This window comes from Sabethes cyaneus, chromosome 1, assembly GCF_943734655.1.
Source record: "Sabethes cyaneus chromosome 1, idSabCyanKW18_F2, whole genome shotgun sequence".
Taxonomy (NCBI): Eukaryota; Metazoa; Arthropoda; class Insecta; order Diptera; family Culicidae; genus Sabethes; species Sabethes cyaneus.
In genome coordinates this window covers 160,140,411-160,156,419 of record NC_071353.1, presented here as the reverse complement: position 1 = coordinate 160,156,419, position 16,009 = coordinate 160,140,411, and the positions used below count along the sequence as shown (strand labels likewise).

The 16,009-nt window shown below is 39.8% G+C and overlaps 1 protein-coding gene across 2 annotated transcripts in view; it reads left to right on the top strand.

Annotated features, from left to right (window-relative positions):
- Positions 1–7,904: 7,904 nt before the first annotated feature.
- Positions 7,905–16,009, top strand: part of LOC128743265 (rho GTPase-activating protein 190) — an 88,034-nt gene continuing 79,929 nt past the window's right edge. For both annotated transcript variants that reach the window (XM_053839924.1, XM_053839848.1), the window contains exon 1: positions 7,905–8,020. The gene's annotated coding sequence lies outside the window, so the exon portion shown is untranslated. The remainder of the gene's footprint in view (positions 8,021–16,009) is intronic.

The window sequence follows — 16,009 nt, the reverse complement described above, 5'->3', positions numbered from 1 at the left end:
GCAGACAGATCGGCCTATATGACGAGGGGACTCCCGGAGGTATTCCCAGCTTCGGCAATATGACCAGGTTCTGTCGCTTCCATCTGTCCGTGAAGTGGCCATCTTCCAGGCATCTACTCATTACTGCCATGAGCCTCTAGAATAGTCGATTTAATGGCCATATTCGGGATTCCGTCTGCCCCGGTGCCTTGCATACCTTTAGGGATACAGCGATCTCAATGAGTTCCTCGTTCGTAACCGTCGCTTCGTCCCTTACCTCTAAACTGCCATCGTCCACGTTACTTTGGACGTTTGGCATGGAGGCCGACGATCTTACGCTATGGTCTGAGATACTGGAACGTCGGCATTGGGACGAATCAGCGGCCCGAGTTGGTTCGCTTTGGCACTAGCACATAACCTTTCAAATCAGGCTCGCTTGCTAGCTTTTATCCCACTTTTAAGCGCTGCGCGTGCAGCAACAAGTGCTACTCGACATTCTGGCCTGCCTTCGCCCGAATGTGCTCTTTGCATAATTCACTTCGCACGAAAACACGCTCCGCGGAGTTCCGCAATTTATTCTGTCCCCCAGTAAGCCGGTGACCTACCTACGATAGGTCGGCATGGTGATGTCACACGCTCACGACTGTACCTCAACCAAATGATCAGCATTCGGATCGGGCATACCGCGATCACCGCACTCTCTTCGGATCGCTTCCACAAGTACTTCGGAATCGAAGTATGATGTCTTGCATCCACGGGTGGCAGGAGTGTTGGCTCTACCCGCCGTCTGCCGCCTGATTATCTGACCGACCCCATAGCGGACCGCCTGATGGTCACTGTGAGTGTAGCCATTGTCTACCCTCCAGTCTCCTATCAGACCAGGACTGCCGAATGTCACATCGACGACTCTGCACTATTCCTACTGAAGGTACCTATGATGCCGACGTTGGCCAGGTCTACGTTGAATTTTGCCAGAGCCTCAAGCAGAATCCGACCCCTATGGTACGTGCGTCAACACCGCCACATCTCCTACACAGGTAGCTTCTGTCTGTCCCCCTACAACTCCAGGACTGGTGCCCTCGCTCAAAACATCGGCAGCAGATCTCCGGCTGCTGGAAGACGCTCAGTGAGCATTTGGACCATCCCACCTTTAGCTTAGCCACTTCCAGGGCTGCATTTCCGTCTACCATTGGAAGTCATAGTACCAACCTGGGTTCTCGCCGGTCCCTTGCGCAGACGAACTGCCTCGATAGTCTCCACCACTGTTCGCGACAGCGAAACAAACGCTAAAATCCGCCAACCGTATGAAACTCGTGCTTTCGAAGATTCGAAAAGCATCTCCAAGCTGCCTGCATCTGCTAGCAATGTACATCGAACATTCTAGGAACTTCTTTCCTATGCCAGCAATGTATTTCGTCGAACCTTCCCGAAGTTACCCGAGATGACCAGAATGTCGCGCCGTGTAGTATAAATACGGGCGTTTAACAGAATGCAAAGAACAGAGAAGTATTTCAACCGTCTTAGAGACAACATCGATTTAACCACCGTGATAGTAACAACAAGTGATTAGAACTAAGTGAATGTGCCACATTGTGCAAAAGTATAGTTAAATAAAAATAGTGTTAAGCAAAAGTGATCTTTTCCCGACATCCGAAAGAATTCCAGTTTGGCGTCGTCCCTAGTCGGTAAACCGTTCCGGCTAGGATTCAGTGTTTTGCGTGACCCTTCCACCCTCTCCGGTGTCGCCTCTGGACTCTAACCTTCGCAGTGGTGTGGCACAAATCCATCCACCTGTTGTTACTGTGATGGCGGTAAGAAGGCACCGCTCGCCCACCCGCTTTCACATGTTGGCATTGGTGCCAACAACCACGTTACATTACTCCTTGAGAGCTCGTGCTAGTTCACCCGCTTCAGTGATCTCGTCCCCTGCTTAATGCAGCGTCAAATAATAATAATAATTCTACAAACAAATTATAATTCCTTGCAGGAATAGTTCCTTCGTTCACACTAATCCCGTAGTCCCGTTTAGTGAAGAATTTCGTTAGTTGGGCAGAGCCTTCAAAGAGAGCGTTAATTGGGTTTTTTTCTCCCCCGCCAATATAAAAATCCTGTCTTCAGGCAGGGTTGATTTGCTCTTTTTACTTCTTTTTTGCTCTTTTGACTACAGCGCCTCAGTCAAACAGAATTCGAAAAAGTGATTTATAGAACAAGTGTAGAGTTACTTATTATCTACAATATTATTGAAGAAAGTATAGTCTAATCTTTTGTATTTATAGCGTTACAGAGCTGCAATCCCATTGGTAGCAAAAAGAATGCTCTTTTGGCTACCAGCGGGGTATCAACCCCATAGCGCCATAAATATAAAAGGTAAAACTATACTATCTTCAACAATATTGTAGATAATAATCAACTCTACAATTGGCCTATGTATCACTGTTTCAAATTTTGTTTGACTGGGACACTGTAGTCAAAAGAGCAAAAATAAAGTAAAAAGAGCAAATCAAGCCTGCCTGTCTTAATCTGTAAAGAATTATCATCATGAATTGGTCCATGGAATGTGATAGAGTAAATAGATAAATATAGAGAGTGATGGATAGAGTATCAGATATTTTGGGTGTTAACAAAGATGCTTACCTATTTGAATAAGTAATATGATAATCGTTTATTTTGTCGCCCATCGGGTATCGGGTAAGTCGGAGCAGTGAATGGCGAACCAGTCACTCGGGAAACGAAATTCGACACTTTCGGACGATGAGCAATTGTTGGCCTAAACCCTTAAGAGTGAAGGGTGCTTGCTGTCGGGAAGGGTAGGGTGAGCTTGGAGCTTCTATTCTTTGATGTTAGTTGGTTGACTTTTATTGGAGAAAAAAAATAACGAGGGATACTGTAAAATGATATCTTCACTGTAGGCTCGTGCGCTAATCGGGGTGAGATTGTGGTAAGAAAATATTTGCATTCCAAGAGTTTGACACGCAGGAAACCAACAGTTGTATTGACAATTTGATTATTTCCGGTGATTATAAATTTTATTAGAGTGTAAATGTTTTAGAAAATGTTCTAGTACACGACTCCAACCACCATGTTTTACTGTTGCTTTCAGCTGCAATTCCGTATTTCGCTTTTTCCGTCGGAGCCAAAGATGTCATATTTAACCCAACAGGTTTAATAATATTAATATTCATTGGCGAATTTTAATTTATCATTGCTAATTTTCTTGCTGATGTGACGTAAACCTCATTGAACATCTTTTGGGATAATTTCAAAACTAAAATGAACAATCATTCGATTTCTCATAAAATTGAAATAAACAGAGCTCTTGAAGAGTAATAGTTAGCAATTTATACAGGAATATTTGAAAAATTCTACCAATTCATCTAATAGTCTATCCAAATACTTTTTTGACTGCACTTTTGGGAAATTCTAACTAATGAGTCTATTTCTTCACAACGGAAATTAAACATTGTTTAAAAAAATAAATATTACCATTCTTTGCATAAATACTGAACAACATTATCAAAAGTAAAAACTATTCGATGATGTTCGAACACTTGTTTGACTGACTGTATATCCCAAATAAATTGCAATTGACTCATTTCATCTCGAAAATTTTACTCCGGTATATGAAAAATTCAGCTTAAGAACTTTTCATACCGGGTAAATAAAACTGCATTTGACAGTAACAGATAAAAATTGGGGTTGAAACAATATTCCCGCGCGAAAAACTCAAAAAGAATGATTTAAAACAATAATATTGGTCAACGAAGTTTGAAATTGACCTGACCCTAAGACCGGGGTGGAGGGGGCGGTGACAATTTTGTGTTTCATTTTTTCCCAGATTGATAAGATGAAGACGAGGATATCCATCCTTACTACCAGTGCCAAGTCTTTTTAAGTAATTCTATTGCTAAATTCCATTGTTAATCTAATTGTAGACTCTTTGTATCTAATTGTAGAACTCAAAAAAATTGAGTAATTTTTTCCTTCGAGTTCTTTTTATACGGTACACCACGCTACACACCCTGCTCTTTGTATTTCGAAAATCTAAAATATCTATTTGTTTTAGTTTTGTTATTGGCATTTAACAGCTTAAGTCATACGTGACATCTGAGGGATTGGGATTGGGACTTGAACCAGAGTCCTCGGAGCAAAGGGCCGAACAGAATGCTGCGTCAATGCATCCGTCAGCGCCAATTTGACAGTTAAGCTATTTGACTGTAAGAACGCTGACGGACGCATTGACGCAGCATTATAGTTGAATATGAATATGAATATATGGTACTACCACCTGCCTTAGCAGAACATCCGTTCATAGCAATGACCCTATCATGTCAAAAAGAGTTGAAGATATTCAACGATTGGTCATGCTTCCCAACTCTTGTATGAAGGGCCAAAAGGGAATTGATCGATAAGCAACATCACTTACACGTACCAGGGATTTAGAGAATCTCCTTCCAAGGGCTAAGTCGCCTGAGTCAATCGTTGAATAAACCGTCTTAATGCAGACATGACTCCAGCAGGTGGGGAGAAGAGCCCGCTCATTATCCACGATGTGTTGTTAATCGGGGCAAGATTAACCCTAGAAAGTTGACTATTTCACTCTCCCTAGTCCCACCGCTTCGAACAAGTGCTCTGATGATCCCTCCCTCTTCCCCATTCTAGTTTATTTATGAAATGTGGTATATATGGATGAAAATAGAACAACCTCACCAGCAGTCCAGCAGTTCCATAAGTGCTTCTAATAATTAATATAATTATTTCTTCTGGAATCCAATATCCAATGTGCAGTATTAACACTTGTATTGGCCAAAGTTTTATATAGCAGGAGGTGCTTCATAAGCTAAAACGAAAACAATAATTAAAATAACTTATTTATGCTTACCTATTAACAAGGTCGTGTGGCTCCGCCGTCTGCCCAAAACCTCGATTTTGGGATCATGCAGCCGGGAACCACCCAGTATCGCACCTCCTAGCTTGGCTACTCAATAGAGCATTACCGGGTATGGCCACGTGGAGGCGCTAGGTAGGGGCTTGGGATAGCTAGAGCTATATTGGTCGCTCCTCATTTGCCTTCCCCATTTCATACCCAACTGACGCAGGATTATAGTTGGCCCTTAATAGGCGTGAGTTCTAGCTACTGCACTAAGAGATTGGCTTCCAAAGATATCTGTAGTAGAGATATTACAAATAACCATTGGTAAGAAAAGATAAGCAAATAGTAAGCTGAGAGAGAGTCGCGGAGACGGTCTTCTTTTTCTTATGCTTTGGCTGTTCTTCTTCTTCCTATTACGTTTGCTTTCATTTTCGGGCAAATAAATGAAACTTGTGCGTGAACATCTCATTGGACGTGTGAAGTGTGCATTTTATAATAACATATTTTGGTGTTAATTGTCACACGGGCATTTCAGTTTTTGCAAAAATGTTAATTTACAATTGAGACAAACAAGACTAATTCAATTCCGAATATGTTTTTCACAAAAACACCGGCAGAAAACTTATGAGAATTAACAATACTTTTCCATTTTGGGACAACGATAACGACTGGCTGCATTTGACAGATCGTACTGGCTGCATTTGACGTTAGAATTTTTCCTCTTCGCGAATCTCTCTCAGATAGTAAGTATATTTTTTAAACACCTGTATTTCTACTGCAACTTTTTGATAAATTTCCGTTTTTGATGAAACAGCTCATTATTACAGACATTATTTTTCATAGCTCACAACGATGCATTTAAAAATGAAAACGTGTACAGCAACCTGAATGTCGTCGCTTGAAATAAATCAACATGTACCGATTTTCTGTGAAACGCAGTTAGCTCTGAAATATTTCATTGAACGTTTTAGCTGTCAATGTCTCTTAAATTTTGATTCCATGCGTGTACGACACACGCGCTGCTCGTCAACAGGGATGCCAATCTGCATATTTTTCCGAAGTTTTCATTTTCAGTTTCGGATGAAGTATTCCACCACGCACACATATAAAGATTTTTTGACATTAGCTGGGGCCCTCGCTAAAGCTGTTTGCAGTAGGAATAATGTTAACAACATCAAATTTCAAACTCCCGGATCTTCCCCTCCACTCTTTGCTCCCCTCTCACTCCTACATAAACGAGCCTCAGCTAATGTCATTCTCGTTAGTGACGAAACCGCAAATTACTTCATACCCATGTAGGGAATGTTGCTGCTTCGTCGTATAATTGCCTATTCCCGTCCTATCCAACACAAATTATTCAAAATATCAGCGTTTTTATGCCACACAATCCAAAACTAGTTATTCCCTAATATTTTAGTTTGTTGTCTATCATACGCGTTCAATCAAAGTGAGCTGAGATCCATTTAAATGCTTTTTTTCATTTAAGAACTCCTGCCAGTCAAATTTTCAATGTTTTTTCGTGCGACGAAGAAGAAAATGTCGGCTAATCGTTTCAATTTCTGTCATTCATAAATGAAAATGACTCCCGCAACGCATTGTCGTTGTTCTGCAGCCGGGAAAATTTGCATGACCAGCAGAAATTTTTACAGAATAACATTTGTCATGCCGTCCTACACAAATACATGCTCGCTTATTTTGTAGACATTGTTGTGATTTTTAGTTCGGACGATGAAAAATTTTGATGGACGGATTTCAAAACGGTACGACGAATTTAAGAAATAAAGTCAGTTGCATAATTTGAATAAAATGCTATAATAATCGCTTTTTAGTGATTTCAAAGTACACTGATTGGAAGATAAGTGTGTTTGAGTCAAATCACCACAAGAACTTTTGGAGTATTCATTAAATTCATCCAAGAAATGATGAAAATTAGAGTGACTTTACTTACTACGACGGGACTTAGAAATACACCCTATCTCTGCTGGAATGATCTTCTTTAATCTGAACAGCGAATTGATCTTCTACAGTTCCGGACGTTAGGAAATAATTCAAAATTCAGAGTTTTGAATTCTGAATTATTCGCGCATCTTCGTTTGTTTTCGTGATATAAGTTCATAGCATGCCTTGCACCTACGCGAAAATGAATACAGTTACCAAATATTCAGATAAAAATGAATTCGCCTAATCGGAACGAGGTGTTTTTTCATATAAGCGGGGTTGAGTGTATTTGTGGAAAGTAAATACAATTTCTTTAAAATTTCCCCGGCTATAAAGCATCGTTGTTATTAATGGTAGGTGAAATCTGTTTAATAAATTTAAATTTGTTTTGTATACGAGAGGACTCGCGAACCGGAACGGAATTAAACGATTGTCCTTTTTTGGTTAGCTTTTGTCTGCGTCAAGTTTGTTTACCATAAAAATTCGTTCAGAATTCACTTTAAATTCGTTCAGAACGAGCTTATTATTAAATTATTGGAATATAACGAAAATTAAGCCGAAGATATAGAAATGGTTCACTGTAAAATAGCACTTTTATGAGCGATTGCGCACTTTGAATGGTAAAATATTTTTGCAATCAGCAATAAGTAGTTTGCTATTTGCTGTTGTTTGCAGTTTGTTTCAATACAGCATCTCTGGTTACACTGCCATGTTTCTTTCAGCGTTGTCAACATTAAAGAAAAAGAAGAATAGATTTTTTTTTATAATGCGTGCTCGTGCTGCTCGCACTTACACTAAATCGTGCAAAGAACTGTCAAAAAAGCAGTGGCAGCAAAACAAAAATAGTTTGCTCTCCCTTTTACTCACGTGAAAACCACAAAAACATCACGACGCTGGCAGGACAGCAATGTGCACACACAACCATTCACATTGCGACCGAAGTGTGAGTAAAACTGAACGAATGCGCACAAATACACTTTCAGTTTAGGCGATCGCCCTTTGCGTGTGCTCGTGTCATCGTCGTGCCATTCAAGCAGCAGCCAGCCAGCGCTAGGCAGCCACTAGATCTAGAGTCGAAGACGAACGAGACGAGTGAAAAATTTTTGTTCGCAGTCGGAGTCTTTGCAAACAACAAGCTGGAAAATTGTGCGGAAAATCCGTGAAATCGTGCAGATCAAAGCAAGGCGTGGGCCCATTTTTACGGTCCGAAATACGTTGCATCCGCGGGTCGTCGTAAGTATCGGTAGCAGTTGGAAGAAAAGTTTTGTCGGTGCTAGCAACGTCCAAGTCGAAGGTTCCATTTTGCGTGAAACATGTGAAAAACATGACATTCTCCTCCAGCCAGTCTGGTCTGTTCTGTGACGGTGCAGTTTGATTAGAGTCGCGGATTGAGCAGATTTTGTCTTTTTTTTGTTCGTGTGACGTGAAAAGTGTCTGGTGGTTTTCCATCCATTTTCCTGGGCCTTCTGACCAGTCAGGTGGATAATTGTTTTGCATTGAAGTGTGAAGAAGTGTTTTTTTGTTTCGTTATTAAGTGTCATTTTCGAAGAAGGAAGGGACAACACCTTCGTTGCTTCCCCGTTCTACGACGTCTTGGTTTTCAGCAGCGGCCTGCGCCCTAGCGCTGACGACAACGGCGAATCAGTGTGTTGCTGCTTACTGTGCGTGAGGTTTTATCGGGGAAACAAGTGCAAATTTCAGTGAGGAAACGATTCGCAAAAAAAAAAAGTTGTGAAGTTATCCGCTCTCGCATCATCATCATCCGTATCCTGTGTGATAGGCACCTACGGGTGCAAAAAGTTGTGGTCGCAACTTTTTTTCCACCGCCGTCGGAAACCGAGAGCAAAGCAAATTCCTTGCTACATTCGAGGTGAAAGGAATCCTGGTCTTTCCCATGACTGGGAATCGAAAAGCATTTTCCGACTGCTGCCGGGCTGCTGCTGTGCAGCAAAGCAGGACTGACTGGCAAAGCGCACATACAAAGGCGGTGCCGGTGGCGAAGAGAGGGGACTTGTTTATTGATTTTCCTATGCTGTTTTTTCCTTCTCCCGGTATGGGACCGACGACCGATTGCGAATTGCGTCCGGTTTGCGAACTGTCCAGAATGGGATGATTTTTTTTCTCTGTACGCAATAATCCATCGAGAGCTTTGATTGTTTTTTTCTCTTACAAGAAGAAAAATTGCTATTGATTTATTTAAAATCGATAGCTAAATTCATCATGTGAAAGTCCTGAGACTTTTAAATTGGTCATAAATAGCTCGAAGTTTAAAAAAGTAATATTGTATTCCTAATACCTATTTGTTTAGCATTTCCAGTTTGCATTTCTAGTTTTTTTTAGTTTACACCGCAGTAGAGGTTTCTATATGTTAACTTATATATTTAGCACTTAAATTATATAAGTTACATAACTTTAGACTTATTTTAATAAAATACTCTTAGGTCTATTGAAGGGTCGCACCGCCACAATTATTGTTATCAGGTGCAGACCATTGTCAATGGAATGAAATGGTTTTTTTTTGTTGGCAAACGTCATCAAAGCTACTTAACTTATTTTCTATTTGTTGACTAAGTATAAGGTTCCAAGCTGGCTCCCAGTTGGCTTCGAGGTATGACGCTGGCCTAATAAGCCAGCCGTCGTATGTTCGAATCTCGACTGGGAGAGGCCGTTAGAGTCAATAGGATCGTAGCAACTGGCCCGGCAATTGTCCTGCATTCTAACAGCTGGCTGCGAAGTCTGTCGTATAAAAACAGAAGGTCAAGCTTCGATAACGGAATAGATCTTGATGGCTTCTAACCAATTCACAACAAAGCTTGTTTTTCAATAGCAATGGCAATGGCAAAATTGTATTTTGTTAGCTTTTTAAACGCCAATTTCACATAAATTTAAAGAACTAGCACCTCTGAATGACCCAGCTATCATTGGGTCTTCAGCTCTTTTACGTTCCGTTCTGCTGTGGAAATTTACTCTAGCTTACTCACTCAATTCACAGAGCTAGTGCTTTGACTCAGTTCACGCGTGGATGACTCCTGCACTACTTCACAAACAGGGACGTCAATTTCATATATCACCAGTTATTTGCTACTTCGATTTTTTTTCCATAAAAAGATTTTTTTTGTAGATTCGAGCAGCTGAGTTTCACCGAAACGAAAGGTTTATGAAGAAGTTTCTGCTTGCAAAATGAAGCATAGAAGCTTTAGCGACCAATCCATATGAATGCCATCCAATTTATGGGAGGCAGCACAAAGAATTTCTAAACGCAGTATGTTAACGTCGAACTACATATTTATTTTATATTGGGGTACATTTTAGAAGTACGAAAAATGAACATGTAACGAAAAGTGGTTACGTTTTGCACGCTTATAACTTAGTAATTTTTCAATGGATTTTTGAGATATTTGCTGCAATCGATCAGAATTTTTTCATACATTGATACAGTAGGATTTCGAATTTGGCAACAAATGCGCGTCGCCTATGTTGCCAAAATCGAGACCCTTTTTTGATATGAAAATTTTTAATGTAAATGTGTTAGAAATTGACTAAATGTTATTAATCAATGATTGCAACCCTATGGTTAAAAAGTCCGCCAAGAGCTATCCATCCAGCCCAAGTAAGTTTTTGGCGACCTGCGGTAAGACGTAGTCCTACGGCAATAAAAAGATTGTTGTTCGAAACATTCTATAACCGAAATTTTGTTTTCATGGACACGCTAAGGACTTTATTTTTTCGTCATTTAAAGCACGTATGCGAAAACTGACTAATCTTTAAGCATATTTTTGGAAGTGAAATATTTTATGTTGCCAAAATTGAGACTTGCCAAAATTGAACCATGCCAAATTCGAAATCCCACTGTATAGCAAAGGTATTTGTCCAGTCACTATTAAAATAACCATAAATATCAATCACTGTCAAGAATTAACGAATGGACCAATCATATGTAAGCATGATTTAGCTTCTCAAGTCCGCGACAACAAGTTTATATACTTGCGAATTGAACTAACACAGCATTAGAAAAAAGTGGCAAGTCATACCGTCCAATAGGTAAAGAATTATTTGTTTCGATTGAACCTAGACCAAGTTGATGTCCTGAAAGTAAACAATTTTTGTGAAAGTGCAAAACTACCCCTTCTCTTCAATCAAGTTTTACATTTAGACATTGAAGCTAGACCACATTGATGTCCTGCACGTAATATAAGTTCGTAGAAAAGAGCAACGAACCGACTATATCGATAATTGTAATATCATACTCGAAACTGAAACCTGGTATGCAAACGAGAAACATTTATGCATGGGATGTGGCGCAGCAATTCTCAAAGTGAAGAATCACTCAAAGAACTGCATCAGCTCGCTGCTTGCAATTCTGTACATACTTTATCATACATCATAAAAATAGTAGTATTAGTAGGGCAAAGCCACCATCATTTCAAGGACTTGCCAATGTATGTAGGTAGAATTATAGTTGATCCAAATTTGATTATCAAATGAATTTCACACTAATGTTGTTACAGAAGGGCCAAAAGGGATTGGGCGGACCCACAAGCAGAGGCACTTGTGCGCATTCCGGGGATATAAGAGTCGCCTTCCAGCATTAGGATCCTTCCATCTAATAATCAATTTCGCTGTACCAACTTTAACCCACGTGATGATTTGTTTGTTTTGAATTGAGAAGTGCCATATTTGCTTCAGACCTTAAGGATTCAGGTTGGCAATCCACCATCCACCAATAAGGCCTTTACAAATATTTTAAAAAGTTTCTGTCCTTCCGGTGTTCGGACACTGAAGGGGGGGGGCGAAAAAACCTGAATTTTTTAATCGAGCGAAAAAAAACATGGGTTTTAAGCATTTTTATTTAAAGTTTAAACGTGAAAACCGAATCTGTTGTTGCTTATAATATATACGTTATTATTTTCTATGCAAAAATCTACGAAAAAAAGCCAAAAAAGAAGGAAAATTTTTCTGGACGATTTTCGGAAATTCCATTGTTCGAATTTCCATTTCTGTTTCGTGCTGGAAGCGTTAACTCAACTCGTACACTCATTTTTCGAGTTTTTCAAACTGTGGAGCCCACAGACAGTTGATTTAATAAAAAAAAATTTGACTCATATTCTATAAATTATTTTTTTGCCCCTCGATTTTTCAAGCCAATTTCCAAGGGGGGTGACAAAAGCTTTGAAAATGATTTGCAATGACCTAATACTATTAATAATATGATATTAAGATGAAATATAGTATATATGGTCAAAAATAGAACAATCTCACCAGCAGTCCTTCGTATGGAATAGAGTAGCATTCTTTGAGGTTCAATAAGTGCTTCTAATGATTAATTTTTATCACCCTGGTATCCATGTGCAGTATTAAAACTTGTTTTGGCTAAAGTTTTTACTATATAGCAGGAGATGCTTCATAAGCTAAAACGAAAAAAAAACTAATTAAAATAACTTATATTAAGCTTGCCTATTAGCAAGGCCGTGTGGCTCCGCCGTCTATCCAAAACCGCGGTTTTGAGATCGGGCAGCCGGGATCCACCTAGCATCGCACATCCTAGCTTGGCTACTCAATAGAGCATTACCAGGTATGACCACGAGCAGGCGCTAGGTAGGGGCTTGGGATGGCTAGAGCTGTATTGGACGCTCCTCATTTGCCTTCCCCACTTTGTCATACATCATTAAAATAACCAAAAAGCAAAGTGCTTAGAAATCTTCTTCTAAGCTACAGAGAACATTAGTTAATTATTGGTCTTTTAACCGGCTTTATTTGACTGAAATTCTATACTGTTTCAGTTATTCTTGAAGAAATTGACGAATGTGAATCAATGTTGTAAATGATAACACAGAATAATTCTTTATAATTATTATTTAACCAAAAATGGTGCGTCCACTTATTGATATTATATGTTTCGAGAAAGTTCTTTAAGCCAGTTAACCATTATCATTTTTCAACTAAACTGCCCCTGGAAATGAAAATGAGAAAATCACTCTCAAAGTTGAAAAACTGATTTTTCTAAAATTATTTCGTTTTGGAAAATTTTAGAAAATTTTAGAAACTTTCATTAATTTGGTATATAACTTGAAAACATTTTATATGAAGTGATACATGCAGTGAGACAAATGTGTCCACTTTTTCAACTGTCTTCAAATATTTTTCGATGTTTTCTAGTATTAACACCATATTTTGCACCAAATAATGCATATCGAATTATAACGTTAGATATCAAAATAACGAAAATCACAAAATATAACATGGAACAGTTATGCTTCCACCGGCAGTACAGTTTGTAATGGTTTGAGTAGTGAAACTGGAAACTTTGGAAACAAGCAGTTGTTACAACTAAAGTGCAGATTGATAAAAATGATATTTCATGGCATTTGTTAGCAATACAGTAAATCATAAAATTAGTAAACATTTGTGAACTTCCACACATTATCTTTTTTTTTTTGTTAGATTATAGCCACTTTAACAGCTTATGTCATTCGTGATTTCTGTGGGGTTGGGATTTGAACCCGGATCCTCGGCGTAAGAGGCGTGAATGCTGACCACTATGCCGGGACTATTTGCATTTACATTCGTAGTTCTACTTCAACGCGTCCGTGTCCCTAGCACAGACTCTCATACTTTTTACATTCAGAGCAACGAGTCCTACTCCTTTCCACATTCTTCCTAAGGGAAATACCAGTAGGTGTATCCTAGGATTGTTTGTGGAGTTTATTAAGAGTAGATTTTACTTGTAGTATCCATAATCGAATAGTAATCTTGAAACCCGATATGAATGTACAAATCTATCATTTCATTAGTAGTGAAATTGCTTGGTGTATATTATATTGTCCGTGCTTGTAAAGTGAAGCAAAAAGCAAAGCCTCGGGCTTAAACCATCTTTAGACATTACCCTTCTTTATCGACAGACTTCGCAGTCGGCTATTAGAGTACAGGAAAATTACGGGGCCAGTGCAACGGATCTTACTGACTCTTATCTATCGAGTTTTACTGTCGAAATCGTCCTCAGTTTACAAACCAGAAGCTCAACTGTGCGAGTAACGGTTACGGGACCTACAACATATATTCTCTCAGGGTGGCACCTACGTGTAAAAACCTGGAATTGTCAGGGATGCGGCATGTGGCATGTGGTGAATCGCGGAACATCGAACTAAATGCGAGTGGCTGCGCAGTGCAATGTGGCTTTTCACGTAGCTCGCCTCGCAGAATAGACAGCAAAAATCTAAACCGTCTGTGAAACAAAGTTTTACCGAAGAATAATAAATCGAGTATCTTGATGGAATTCACAAATAATCGAGAAATTTTTTTGGAGGAATTCTGCTGCCACATGGCATAAAATCCATAAAATTGCCACAGTGATGAAGGTTACAAGTTGTAACGAAATACGGATAACTCACACTGACGCAGCCAATTCTTGAAGGCACCATGGAAACTGACGATTACTTGAATCAATCATTTTTCTTGTCAACGGCCAGGCCAACTGCGCAGCATGTACCGCAGAGAGAATTGCAAGGAATCAAGTGGAATCAGAAAAAATACCTAATTCCATTAAACTCCTTGAAATCAAGGCCAAGGAAGAAAGCGTGGACCTCCCGTACCAAACGCTTCCCTATACATAGATAATGAATTATTTACAGACCTTGGGAGTATTTTTGCTAATAAAGCTTAAGTGATACTCCGGACCCCCGGGGATGAAATAATGGCATTTAGACCAGAAACCAGGCTGCATTTGGCCAAAGATATAGCGTCTTATTTCGTTCTCTGAAAATAGGTCAGTTTGCCAAAAATATTAGTTTAAATCATGTAATACTTGAAAATAAAGTCGTGTGGTTTAATGGTTGTCTAAAACTACATTTGTGAGGTTGGGAACGCACGACCCCGCACCTCCTAGCTTGGCTACTTAATTATACAAACTGAAGTATTTCCAGGTATGGTCACGTGAAGGCGCTAGGTAATGGCTTGGGATGGCTAGAGCAATGTTGGGTGCTTTTTCCTAGTTGCCTTCCCTTTTTCATACCCTAACAAAACCTACCAGGCATTCTAGACGCAAGACTTTAGCTAACATCAGCTCCGTCAGGCTGGTGTGTAATCTAATTACCGAAGGAGCTCACCGTTGAAAGCCTTAGACACAATCTTGCATCTTTTGCCCCTTCCATTAGGAAATACAATTGGAGGCGGATAAACATAGGACTAAAATTGCACATCACATAAAAGTAAGTGATGGAGATCAAGGATCTGCGGGTGATGGAGATCTTACGGGTTCTTAAAAAATGTTATCTGAGCAAGCTTACATTATGCAACAAAGATTGAATGGAAACAAAGAAAAGCCTTTCAATATATTGGAAACCGGACGGGAAGCTTGAGACCACGAACGCCCAAACATCCGTCAGAGTGCTGTTGTTTTCTATTCAGGTGGGGCAAAATGTCAACCTCTAAAAAGCTGGTAACTCAGCTGTCAGCTAATGATGAGTGAGTCGCTGTTACCCGTTCTACCCGCAATCGACAGTCGACAGTGACTGAGTCGAGTTGAGTTGCTCGACGTGTCTTACATAATACATAGGTATACCAACATATGTATTTTTTCTGTCAGTCAAGCAGCGCTTAATGTAACCTTTATTTGTAGTAGCCTTGAACTCGATTCTAGATCCCGATCAGGAACCATATTCTGAATTCCGATCAGCGTGTGTAATAGAACACGGTTTGATTCTGGTCGGTGTAAAATTTTTGATTAGAACGAGTGCGATCGGTATGCAGAATAGAGGCAAATTTAGGAGTACATCCTCTCACTGACTACTGGCGAACAAGAATCAAATAAATCTTTAGTGGCTTGGAGGCCGTTGTGGAGTGCAAGAGAACAAAATGTCAATACTTCAGCTAGGCAGGGATCATTCACCGACTTGATCGCGTCAGAACCTCTGGAAATCCAGGAATGCAGGACTACGATAGTCCAAGCGCTTTATACAACCATAACCATAGCCTTCCGCTTTCGAAATTTGACCTTCTGTCTTTATTCGACAAACTTCGCAGTCAGCTGTTGGAGTACAGGACAATTACGGGACTAGTTGAACGATCCTATTGACTCTTTCAGCATTTCCCAATCGAGATTTAAACCGACGGTATTTGACTTGTTAGACAAGTGTCGACCTCGAAGTCAATCAATTTAATCTAAACAAAATTAGGACATGTATAATAATAAGACTATGTACCGAATATTATCCGAGCAAACACCAT